General features: G+C 38.3%; 1 long non-coding RNA gene across 1 annotated transcript; it reads left to right on the top strand.

Annotated features, from left to right (window-relative positions):
• Nucleotides 1-5850: 5850 nt before the first annotated feature.
• LOC133722330 (uncharacterized) lies at nt 5851-8084 on the top strand. The gene is made up of 3 exons (XR_009852628.1): nt 5851-6100; nt 6305-6468; nt 6565-8084. It is a non-coding gene; the product is annotated as an uncharacterized LOC133722330 (long non-coding RNA).
• The last annotated feature ends 4178 nt before the right edge of the window (nt 8085-12262 follow it).

The raw sequence follows: 12262 nt of genomic DNA, 5'->3' as shown, positions 1-12262 counted from the left end.
AGCAAGAGGCTAGGAGCTGATCGATCACTTCTTCACCTTCTCTGAAGCCATCTCCCTCTGTTTGGATCCACCCTCTCCTCCATCGTCGCCGACGCCATCTCCCAAACACAAGCAAATCCCAATCAGCTCGGAAATTCACTGCTAAACCACTCCCCTCTTGTTTTCACAGCCTACTTCTCTCTCTCCCACTCAAATCTCACTTTTTCTCTCCACATCAAGCCTCAATTTGGAAATTTTTCACTGAAAACTACCATTTTTTCAGACCCTGAGGTTTTTGGGTCTTGCTCAAAATGGTGATTTGGATTTTGGGTCTGGTTGAAATGATGGTTTTTGATGGTCAAGTTGACCAAAACCAGAAGTGAAGAAGAAGAATAGTTATGGAAAAGAAAAATGGTCGCCGGCGTAGAGAACAATAATTGGGGTTTCGGGTCGATCTGGTTTGGTTCGCCGACGTGGCGCTACCGTTGCAACAGGATACGATGGTCATTAAAAAGGAAAAAGAAAAAAAAAAAAAAAAAAAAGGGCCGCCGGTGTGGAGAACAAGAATTGGGGTTTCGAGTCGATCTGGATTGGTTCGCCGATGTAGCGCTACCGATGCAGTAGGATACGATGGTCATTAAAAAGGAAAAAGAAAAAAGAAAAAAGGAAAAAGGAAAAAGGAAAAAAAAGAAATTAAAAAGGAAAAATGAAAAATAAAAAAGGAAAAAAGAAATTAAAAAGGAAAAACAAAAAACAAAAAAAGGAAAAAAAGAAATTAAAAAGGAAAAAGAAAAAAAAAGGAAAACAAAGAAATTAAAAAGGAAAAAAGAAAAAGAAATAACAAAAGGGTATATTGGACATTTCACCTAAGGTCAACTCTTAATTTGACGCGGGAGGGACCTATTGGAGGGAAATTGTGAGGTCAGAGAGTTTTTAGATTAAATTAGAATGTCAGGGACTGAAACGATGAGAGGGACAAAGTACAGAGACTAAACATAATTTAATCCTGAAATAAAGTAGGCCATGACTTTTATCAGACAACATGCCCGCCAATATAAGCTTAATCAGTAGATGGAAATGCATTTATGGAAAACAATCATTGAAACAGAATAATACAATAAGATGCCCACCAGGTTGGACCTTGACTCAAGGGGTTTGGTATAGTGGAAACCTGGCTAGGCCTGCGAGTTGGCGAATGTGAGCTAGATGCTCAAAGAGGTCTAGCGTTTGATCATTTGCTTGTGAGAAACACCTCATAGGGAGAGCTCTATCCAAATCAAGTCCTGCCTCGGAGTGGTAGCACACTTTGCCACAATTTGAAAAAAAAAAAAAAAAAAGGTTGGACCTTGAAACCCAAATACATGATGACAATTTATAAAACAAAAAGATAAATTAATTAGGGGAGTGAAATTCACGCTCCATATTTCCTTTTTTAGTATCTTAAATTTTGTCCTATTGTAGTGTGTATCGTAAACGTGTAATGTTAAGATACTATAAAAAGAACTATGAGGTGTAGATTGTAATTAGGGAGTGTGAATTTCACTTCCCATAAATTAAAATGTCTATATAGTACCTGATGCAGGCGTAAGAGCAGAGAAAAAGAAGGTTGAAAGCCTTTAGAAACAGTATCTTGCTAAGCACAGTGAAAGTTGCTCCCAACACCCTCCAAATTGGAAATCTCCAAGCCAAGAAACGAAAAGAGCACTCAAAATTACACACAGAAGAAACAATGCAGAAATTACAAAAGAATCGAGGAATGCACGAATAGCCTCATCCTCAATTGCTGCAGCTGCCTCTTTCCGAGAAGGTATGGCTAAAACTTTGATAGTGGTCTAGGCGTGTAGCTGCCTAGCTGGTGAGAAAATTAGAATGAAATTAACCCTTTAGTTTGTGTCATTTCTTAATTTTTACTTATTTATTTATTTATTTTTTGAAATATAAAAAAGTACGCTACACTACCATCGCCAGGGCAAGCCTACAACTTCAACCCTGAAGGACTTACGTGTGACACGTACCTATTGCACAATCCACATGCTTGGATTTCCGTAGGGGACTTACAAATCGCAAACCAACGAGGCATGTTGGCAGCGGGGATCGAACTCGGATGGGGGTTCCAGCACTAGTCCGCTCTTACCAACTGAGCCAAACCTCGATGGCAATGTGTGTGTGTGTGTGTGTATATATATATATATATATATATATATGGGCTAAATACAAATTACTACCCTGTGGTTTAGGTCCAAAATCAATTCAGTCCCTGAACTTCTAATTTCATCAAAAACACCCCTGCACTTTCAATTTTGATCTAATAGGTCCAATTTGTTAGTTTTCCGACAATTGAGTTATTTAACTTGTTAATGTGGATCATATATGGCCTATGTTTTATGATGTGGTGTCAAGGTGGTCTGCATTGTCAATTTAGGAGTGAGTCCTACTATTAAAAATAAATAGTTTTTCAACAAATAATCCAACTATTTGAAAGAATATTAACGAATTGGACCTATTAGATCAAAATTGAAAGTGCAGGGGTGTTTTTGATGAAATTAGAAGTCCAGGGACTGAATTGATTTTGGACCTAAACCACAGGGTACTAACTAGTATTTAGCCCTATATATATATATATATATATATATATATATATAGGGCTAATCATAGGCGAACGTCCGCACTATCGCTAAAGTGCATGCGGACGTCGACGCTGCAGTAGCTTTCAGGCGGCAGCGGCGCGGGGCTTGCCGTACGGAGGCTGGAGCCATCCCAGACCGCTTCTGGGCAGCGATCGAGGTCGGAGGAGATCAAGGTTGAAGGTCTCTGGGCAGCGACCTCACCTGCAACTGCAAGTTCTGGGCAGAGCTGCAACCTCGTCGCCGGCGACTCCACCCGACTGCAGACTGGCTTCTCAAACCCCTGGCATCCGTCCGACAAGCGGCGCCGCGCCGTCGGCGCTTGATCGAGGCCGGAGGAGCGACGTCCACACTTTTTCTGAGTTGCGGATGTCTGCTCTCTCACGGCTCTCTCTCTCTCTCTCTCTCTATATATATATATATATATATATATATATATATAGACACACACACACATACATAGTGGTGGTGGTGCCTAGCTAGGCGCCTAGGCTAGTGGCCGGTAAAGTTGTACGTACAAATCAGTGAGGCAATTTTTGTGTTTTTTGGACTGGCAGCCAGTGTGTGCTTTTATGAGAATTATGCGTACATAGTGGTGGTGATGCCTAGCTAGTGGTAAAGTTGTACGTACAAATCAGTGAGGCAATTTTTGTGTATTTTGGACTGGTAGCCAGTGTGTGCTTTTATCCTCATTGCTTTGGTTTGGCATGAAATGATTGATCAGGTGTGTTGTTCTCTCCAAGAGTGTTCTCTCTATGCTAGCATTGTCAGCAGAGAGTACACTGACAGTCTGATTTGGATGGATTATGGTTAAGAACTTAATTATGGTCGGACAAGACTATGTTTAAACTGGAGGTGGTGTGTTTCTGTTATAATCAGCGAGAATTCTCTAACGGAATTATTCATACTGTCTGTTCTAATCAACAAGAATTCTATGAAAAAATGTGTTTCGATCATAAATAAATTAGAGCAATTATTGTATGGACCACTAATACCATATGACATTGTCCAATAGTTAGGGACAGGCCTATGTTATGGTCCCGACCTCGGACAATTTTTTTTAATACCTTCCTTATTAAGTTATTTTATCCATCAATTATTAACATATACCATTAATTAACATATACCATCTAGGGCTGTCAATAGGTCGTGTTGGGTTGGGTTCGTGTCGGGTCAAAATATTTATCGTGTCGCAAGAGACAAACTCAAACCCAACCCATTTAATAATCGTGTCAAAAATTTAAGGGTGAGGCTATTGTCACCCTATAATTTTCTTTGTTCACCATACTTGCTCATTACACCCTACATTTTCATTTCAATTATTAGATTTACTTATCTAACCCATTTCTCTTTCCAGGAATATCCTCCATCATATGACATATCAAATTAAAAAAGAAATTTTGTTTAACGAAAATTTCTCATTTAATTTATATCAATTAAAAAGACGTCCTAAAATATATTAAGGTTTCCTAATAAAATCATAATTTGATTAACTTCCATTTTTTTATTTTTTCCATTCAATTTCAATGTTCGTTTATTTCAATCCATATTAAAAAAATTAGTAAGTGCTACTATGAGCAATGAAAAAAAGATTGATTTTTTTTTTCGTGTTTTAAATTTTTTACTTTCGGTGTTTATAAGGGTATTATAAATATTTTGATGAAGTTAACACTAATGGTTTTGTGAATTGAATAGCGAATTAACGATGAGAACGCAACAAAAAGATAAAAAATAAAATTGTAATAAATTGAAATTTTGATGGAGAAGATGAAGATTAATGTTGTCAGAAGAGAAATTAAGTTGTTTTGTATTTAATTAGTTATGTATTTAGTTTTCCTTAAAGATTTAAATTTTAGAAAATTAGTGTACTTATTATTAGTCATTTTGCATTTGGGTAATATAGTCTTTCAATAATTCAAATATTTGTAGGATGAACAAAGAAAATGGTAGGGTGGCAATAGCTGCACCCAAATTTAAACCTAAACCCAACCTATTTATTAAACGGGTTACCCGTTTCCAACCCGTTTAACCTATTTAATAAATAAGTCGTGTCGTGTTAGACAAAATGATCCATTTAAGAGTTAACAATGCGATCCATTTAACTAAAAAAATGCATAAATTGATTAAATTCACTAAAAACTCCACAAGACGAAAAATATAAATAATTATATATAATTCATAAATAATTAAATCCAATGATTATAAAGCAAAATATTTCAAATTGTTTAATCCTATGATCAAATACTCTCAACGTCCAAAATTTCAAGATGAAGTATAGCATAATCAGGTTATACGGGTTCACTTCGTGTTGGTGGGTTGACCCATAGCCGACCCATTTATTAAATGGGTCATGGCAAGTTGACCCACGGCTGACCCACTTTTTAATCATGCGGGTTCAACCCGCTTTATTTCTTGCGGGTTTCGAGTCATGTTATCGGGTCGTGTCGGAATTGACAGCCCTAATATCATCAATAACATAAATTATTAATTAACAAACTTTTTGTAATTTATTTTAGCTGCCCCAAAATTAATGTATTAACTACTTAAAAAAAGAATTAATATATTAACCAATCTAGCTCAAAATAATTAATCTTTGGTTTGACTTTAGATTAAACTTGTGTTTTCTTTGAACCCAATGGTATTTTCATCACAGAGTGGTGCAAACAAGCCTAAGGGAACCCTACCCCGGAGGAGGAAGCGGCGGCGAGGTGAAGATTCTGATCAAATTTGTTTTCTACAGGGTAAACGTAAGCCAATCTCAGGGGGGTGATCCAGTTTATGGCAGAAGTCAGTCAACCATCCCAGTATCTCAAACAAAAGTTTGGGTCAATTTTGCTGATATCAAGTCGAATAATAGAGTCGAGGAGTATAGAGCGATGATGGTGGATTCTCTTTCAAATTTTGGTGTCCCGCAAGATGAGCATCCACATATTATTGAAAACATACACACTACAATAATGGGCAAAGGCCACATGTGTTTTACCACGCCTTAAAACAAGGGTGGGAACTTCCACTGTTTGGGTGATGTGAGATGGTATCAGGTTACTGTAGTCATGATATTTTCCCACGATTGCTTATAATTGTGGATGAGTTAATTTTTTATATTTTCCTTATGTACTAGAACTGATAATGGGCATTGAAAAATGAAAACTTATATTATATATATATATATATATATATATATATATATATATATATATATATTTTTTTTTTGTTACATATATTATATTCTTTCTTGTTCTCGATCTCCTATCTCCCCTCACTCTCATTCTCTCTCTTCTCTTTTCTTCGAGAAGCTCTCCTCTCTCTTCTGTGCTCCCACACTTGAATCTTCATTCTTCCCTTGTCCTTGAACTCACCCAAACTATCAATCCCCATCATCCAATGAATTGTCCGTGAAGGGGATCAAGGGGGGTCTCAATCCTTTACCGTCGGCTTGCATCGGCGACATGGTGATGGCCACCGTGAAGAAGGAAAAGGCGGATCTGAGGAAGAAGGTGCCACCGGCCTTTTTTCCATTGTTTATACATTTTTGTTCTCTATAGATCTGCATCTTCTAACTGCAGAAATTTTTCTCAAACTTGCTTTTATTGTTTCACTCAGCTTATTCAGATATGCAAGGGGTCTTTGTTCCAATTTCTTCATAGATTCATAGTACTTCTCTGCTCCGAGTTAACTCGCTCTGTTTTTATGTATGCAAGGATGGCCGCCACGATGCACGCCAAGTTAAACTGGATCGGAAGAAGCTCAACTAGATCGACCTCATCAGAATCTAGTTTCAGTGACCCAGTTTTTTATGGGTTTATGCCTATCAACTCTAATCAAGATCCCCAATTTCATCAATGTGAAATTGGAATTCGTAGTGGTAATTTCTTTTCTTTACTCTTTTAGAAAGAGATTCCCCAATTTCATTAGTTTGCTTTGATGTTAATACAACCTCTTTTGATTTTGAACGTCACAGGTTGCTAAAGGCCTAGCTTGTGGAACTTCTCATATGATCAGTGCTAAGATTGAAGGCCTTGCTCGGTTGGCTGATGAGTTTTCTGACCTTGTTTTCAACTGCTAGCAATTTGCTACGATTAAAGTTCGTTCCATTTATAATTTCTTTTAGATCTGAACAATTGTTTATTGGGTCAAAGTAAACATTGAGTTTTCAAGTCAAAACCAATCTCCATGGCGCTGCTCTGAGTTAAATCGTTCTCTGGTTTTATGTATGCAAGGATGGCTATCGCGATGCACGCCAAGTTAAACGGGAAGAACCTAAACCAGATCGACCTCATCAGAATCTGGATCTGGTTTCAGTGTTTCAATAAAGTATGGATCTACGCCTATCACCTCTAATCCAAGATCTCAAATTTCATCACTTGAGTAGAGGCTGAAACCATGGCAGTGACTGAATCCAAGCCGATCATCGTTGAACCCATTCATCCCCAGAAATATGAAATAAAATGAATAAGATCAGGATATTAGCCATCCATCCCCAGGAATACTCGATATTGGACCAGAAATAATTAATAAAAAAAATGATAATAATGAATCTTACCCACCATTTCTGTTGGTGGTCCCAATATGTCAGAGCTTCTTCAGAGAAGCCACACACCAAGTAAATCGAGACTATTAAGGGGAAAGCAACCCCTCTACAGAGCACTGACCCTATTAAAAGTGGCTGTAATGTGGCTATGGCTGCTAGACACACACATGTGTGCCCTTTAAGGTCTTTTTGTCAAGCAAGCTGTGTGTGGCCTTTCCCCATAATTATAGTAGTGATATTCCAGGTGGTTGACGTGGCAGCCTCCCCCGACCACCCTATTGTTGTTGGCGTATGGGACACCACTATCTGGAGGAATAGCCATGAAGATGAAGAATGTAGACCTAATTTCGTTCCGGCAGCGGAATTGTCCATCCAGGGTTTGCAGCAAGTGAGACTTGATAGCTTGGAATCTGAAGCAACAAAATCATCATGTACAATTTGTTTGGAGGATTTTGCAGGGTATTGATCAACTGGTGGTTACTAGATTACCCTGCTCACACTATTATCATGGAGATTGCATTGTCAAGTGGCTGGAGATTAGTCCTCTATGTCCCATATGCCAATACCCGATGCCAATAGAGGAAGTGGGGGAGCCATCATCAAATCCCTTACCCCAATCAAGGCAATAGCGTATATATATGCTGCAAATCGCATCGAACCAAACCCCTGCTTGCTTATTGCTTGCCAAGAGGTGCTTCCTGAAACTGGTGCTTTTTACTTGTCTTCTTAATTAATAATTAGCTGCTAGTCGTCTGCAATATAATTCTTTGGATAGCAACGAAGGTACATTGGAGAAAAAAAATCAGTGGTGGATGGTTTGAATAATTGGAACATGTATGACATGATCAACCAGTCCTACGGTCCTACCTTTCTTTTCAAAGTTTTTTTTTTCTTTTCTCTTTTTTGTGTGTCATGTACTTACGTTAGTGGACTCGGCCTCGTCCTAACTCTCACCACTTAGTGTTTTTCGGAGTATTAAAAATCAATTTTCTTTATTATCTAGTTCTAAATCCTAATTAGCTTTGATTTATCTAGAAAGATAAGATTGGATTTCAAGGACTTGAAGCGTTAATTAGGGTTCACTGCAAATACCTTTATGAGAGTACAGATAAAATTAAATTAGGGCTAAATACTGTTTAGTACCCTGTGGTATGGGTCCAACATCAATTCCGTCACTCGACTTTCAATTTCATCAAAAACACCCCCACACTATCATTTCTCGTCCAATAGGTCCATCCGTTATGATTCCGTCAATTTCAGCCGTTTAGATGCTGACGTGGCGATCCAACTCAGCACAGGTGGGGCCCACATGGAGGCGAATTTTTCAAACTGACCCTGGCTCCATCATAGCTCCAAGTCCTATTAAGATTAAATTTTTCCCGCCAAAGAAGACCTAAATACTTGTAAACTTGTATCCTCCTTCTCAAAATAATGTATTTGCAGAATGGCTTATCAAAGTAATAACATTTGACCTGTAAATGTTCAAAGTAACAACATGTACTTCAAAGGAACCAATCTACATTTTTAATCAACATGCTATTGACTTGAAGCACCAATTCTACATTTGATCTTATAACAACATCAAACTTTCTTAAAATCCAACAAAATAAGCAGCCCAAGTGTTTAAAACATCTCAAATGTTTGCATTTCAAATGGCTCTAAATCTCTAATCATCCTCCCAAAAAATTAGAGCTAGCAACCTAGGTAGCATACACCAAGGTTGCGCAAAAAATGTTAGGGCGGCTTGCTTATCATTCCCCAAACTTCCTCCTACTTTCCCCCTTACTTGGAATTCTGGCTAATCCTTTGAGATGATTTGGAAGGTGTTGGAGTTTGGCTTTTTGAAGCTTTACTTGATGTTGGAGGCCTTGTGGTTGCTGAGGTAGATGTGGCAGCAGCAGCTTTTCTAGATCCTTCAATGCAGCCATCTTCTTCTACACTCACAAAAAAAATCAGAAACAAGAATATAATTGTCAACACATACATACCAAAAGCAAAGCATCACTAGCCCAATCACAGACCTATTCATCAACAAATACATACAAAGTTTACAAGCTAAAATCCATGTTTCATACCCTTTGATATTCTATCACTTTTAGATGGCTTTTCCTCAAGTCATTCTTACTCAATGGTGGCTTTCTTCCAGGTTTAGGCTGTAAAAAAATTATGGGATCAACCTTAAAACAGATACATACAAAGTTTACAAGCTAAAATCCATGTTTCATACCCTTTGATATTCTATCACTTTTAGATGGCTTTTCCTCAAGTCATTCTTACTCAATGGTGGCTTTCTTCCAGGTTTAGGCTGTAAAAAAATTATGGGATCAACCTTAAAACAGAAACATAAACAAGCTGCCCCATAAACAAAATACTTTGAAAAAGTACACTAAACATATGCAGAAAAAAATCAGAAATTACCTGAGCCTTTTGAGATGAACTTCCTTCTCCATTGTTCAGCTTCATTTTCTTGTTCACATTTGCATCTTGCTTATCTTTTGGTGGAAGATGTCGGTGACATGTCTTCACGTTGTGGCCAACACTTTGACAATTGCCACACTTCAACGACCGCTGAACTCTTCCAAGCTTTGTTCCCTTTGCAGCCAACTTCTCCGATAAATCTCTAATCCTCTTTGTTCGTGGCCTTCCGAGCTGTCTAGAATACTGTGGAGGCAGAATTGGTGGTTCTTCACTCCTCCTCCACATCTCCATTCCATTAACCGGCTTGATCAAATTGCTGTAAATGTTTGTACGTCTTTTTTAAGTAGCAATCTGCAACAAAGTCTTCCGGATCTGCCCTGTTGTTGTATATTGCTGAGACAACGTGCTTGCATGGAACACCACTTAAGTCCCACATTCGGCATGTGCAGGTCCTTGCAGTAAGGTTGACCACATTATTTGTTCCTTCAAAAGTCTCCACCTCCAGGTCACCACCATTCCCGGTAGAAATGCAATCTGAAGCAACCTTCATTTTGTTCTTTTCTAGTACTTCTCTAGGCTTGGGGCACAAATTTCCCACCACTGCTTGCATCTTATCCTTTCTGATTTGGTTTCTCTTCATTAGCTTCACTCTTATTTCCTCGAACATACTCACTGGTGGTTTTGCTCTGGCATAAAAAATGAACGAGTTGAAGCTTTCACATAAGTTGTTGATCATAATGTCACACTTCGACCAAGTGTCGAAGTGTGCTCTACACCAATGTTGTGGAGGCCTATCCTTATCTACAAAACAAGCAGCAGCAGCCATTAGTCTTGATATGGGTTAACTTAAAAAAACAAAAAACAAAAAAAAAAATCAGCAACTTTTTAAACTCGAAAACTTACGCTTCATTATCCAAAGCCTTCATCTCCTCCATTGAGTGTAGTTGACTTTACACATCTCCACATTTGATCCTTTAGTACCTTTCCCGGAAACAGCTTCTTAAAATTTGTCCACATATGGCGCACACAAAATCTAATCTTGGCCAATGGAACCATTTCTTCAAAGGCAGGGATTAAACCCTTTTGCTTATCGTTAATGAAAGTCCAACCTGCTCCATCCTCAAGTATACTCAGGTCTTTGCATAGAAACTCTAGGGACTAAATCCACGAGTCTTTGCTTTCCATCTCCACCATTGCGTAGCCAATCACCCATGAAGTGTTGTTGGCATCAATGCCAACAGCTGTCAAGAGCTGACCCCCATATGCAGACCTCAAATGGCAACAGTCTAGCCCAATCACAGACCTACATCCCGCTTTAAATCCATTTTTAAGAGCTCCAAGACAAATATACATCCTCTTGAAGATTGGAAGGCTCTCTCCCAAGTTGAAATCACATTTTATGTCAACGGTTGTAGAAGGGTCCACCCTTTTCAGCTCATTAATCTCGGAGTCTGGCATACTGCTCCATGATGGTTCCCTCCAACACCAAAAGGGTTGCTTTCTTTACTCAATAAGCCATCTGCTTGGATACCCTTACTCTAACTTCTGAAGACATAGTTTGAGCCAAGGATTCTGTTACCCAAAAAAAAAAAAAAACCAAAACAAGGATCAGCAACCATTGAAGTAAGCAAAACAAGCAAAGAAAGTATTCTTGTTCAAACAGTACAAAAAAAACTGTACTCCAAAACTGAAGCATTAGCTGGTTAATTACTCTAAAACAAGCAAAAATACAAACATGAAGGCTTAATCACTCTAAAACTGTACAGTAGCTGGTTAATTACTCTAAAACCTATAAGCATATAATGAACTAACAGATATCAAACAAGCATACATTGAAACAAGCTTTTCACATAAGAACCTAGGAATGTGCAAAATCATATAACACCTGCAACTTGCTGCAACCAACCAAACTTTGCAAAAAAAAAAAAAAGGAAACAAGACAAAATTATGAATTCTGCACTATAATTTCCAACTTGCAGCAACCAAACTTGTCAAAAAAATTAGAAAACTACACAACAAACAGTAACCAAACAAAAACATGAAGAGATTAGAATGGATACCCGTCTTCCAGCCACTGTTCAGATTGATCCTTTCCATGAAACGCTTAGTTAAATACTTAGCACTGAGCATGTTGTTATCAAAGACTCTCGTGCACTTGTGTTCTGGCTCATAAGTCTTGATCATAAGCTATTCCTCATGTTGCATCCTAGATGCATAGAGCTCAAATGGACAGTCTTGGGACTTGCATATAGCCCTCACCCTTTTCCGGTCATTTTTGATAAAATATACCTCCCAACCATCTCTAATAGCCCTCTCCGTTATAGCCTCTCTCAAAATGGCAGCGCTGCCAAATATCATCCCTTTCTTGAAGACTGGGTCCTTCATATCTGTTTCTGGATTAAACTCAGGGAATGGTACTTCCTCTTCACCATCAGAATTCAAAGCAGGCCGCAATCTCTCTTCATCGGACTCAGCTGATCCAAACATATCTTCATGATCTTCAAACTCTTTTCCACTTTCCATCTCCACATTCTTAACAGCTTCTTTACTTGGTCCAACCCATTCACCATTGTCATTAATCTCAAACCCTATATAAGCTTCCTCCAACCAATCGTCGTCATCAACACCATACTGATCATATTCATCATCTTCAGCAGCGGGTATGTATTCATCATCCTCATTACTCTCACTGTTATCCACTTCATCTTCT

The sequence above is a fragment of the Rosa rugosa genome, chromosome 7, assembly GCF_958449725.1.
Source record: "Rosa rugosa chromosome 7, drRosRugo1.1, whole genome shotgun sequence".
NCBI classification, from domain to species: domain Eukaryota; kingdom Viridiplantae; phylum Streptophyta; class Magnoliopsida; order Rosales; family Rosaceae; genus Rosa; species Rosa rugosa.
The sequence above is the reverse complement of the archived record's forward strand: the minus strand, read 5'-3'. Positions and strand labels throughout refer to the sequence as shown.